Raw genomic sequence first — 1,112 nt, 5'->3', positions numbered from 1 at the left:
TCCAAGCCCGAGGCAGGATTCGAACCTGCGACCGCAGCGGTCGCGTGGTTCCAGACTGAAGCGCCTAGAACCGCTCGGCCACTCCGGCTGGTTCACAAATACAGCGAGGGAGAAAGAGTGCCTGTATGCCTCCTGATGAGCACTGATTGCTCGTGTCTTATCTTCATGATCCTTATGCGAAATGTACGCTGGCGGCGGTAGAATCCTTCTGTGGTCAGCTTAAAATGTTGTTTCTCAATAGCGTTCTACGGAAACAACATTGTCTTTTCTCCAGGGATACCTATTTGAGCTACCTGGCGAGTGTAGTGCGACTGCTGGAAAAAATTACTCATTGTGCAAAGTGACTCACATGAGCAATTTATTTAATTAGCCTATCAATTTGATATCAATTATGGGTCGCTGGATGGATGGAAGCGAGAGCTGGAGTAGCACAGATATGTTGTAGAAGTTGTAGAGTGGCAGCGAGATCTTTTAACGAAACACCAAACTCCCACCTACACAGGGCGAGAGGACCATCGTAATAAAATGATCTATATATCCGATTTTGTTAAGTGATACATTCTATAAACCTCATATTTAAAGCTTCTCTGTATTGTTTCCTTAAGAGACTCCATACGTGATGAAGCATTTGGTTGTCTTAAGAGTGAGGAAGCATCTAGTGACAGAGCTAGAGCATGCTCTTGGCACTCTGTCATAACGCATTAATGAGTTTAATACTCTATTCCTGTGATGCAGGATGTAACAGATGTTAAGATGATTAGAACAGATTTTGTTACATGATGAGAGAATACTTAGAGAAAATACAGCCTATGCCCTACTGTTAATAGATTTTCACAGCAGTTAACGATACTTTGGCTATGTGATAATGCATGTATGCCCCGATTTCTTCTGTACCAGATCGGGTTGACGGAGGAGATAGAGAAGATCCAAAGAAGAGCGGCGCGTTTCGTCACAGGGTTATTTTGTAAGCGTGATAGCGTTACGGAGATGTTTAGCAAACTCAAGTGGCAGACTCTTCAAGGGAGGTGCTCTGCATCGCAGTGTAGCTTGTTGTCCAGGTTTCGCGAGGGTGCGTTTCTGCATGAGGTATCGAGTATATTGCTTCCCCCTGC

At 44.5% G+C, this 1,112-nt stretch overlaps 1 pseudogene; it reads right to left on the bottom strand.

Annotated features, from left to right (window-relative positions):
* Positions 1 to 622: 622 nt before the first annotated feature.
* On the bottom strand, positions 623 to 802 carry LOC126163315 (U2 spliceosomal RNA; annotated as a pseudogene).
* Between the last annotated feature and the right edge of the window lie 310 nt (positions 803 to 1,112).

The sequence above is a fragment of the Schistocerca cancellata genome, chromosome 2 (genome assembly GCF_023864275.1).
Source record: "Schistocerca cancellata isolate TAMUIC-IGC-003103 chromosome 2, iqSchCanc2.1, whole genome shotgun sequence".
Lineage (NCBI taxonomy): Eukaryota > Metazoa > Arthropoda > Insecta > Orthoptera > Acrididae > Schistocerca > Schistocerca cancellata.
Note: the sequence above shows the minus strand (reverse complement) of the source record. Positions and strands in the feature narration are given on the sequence as shown.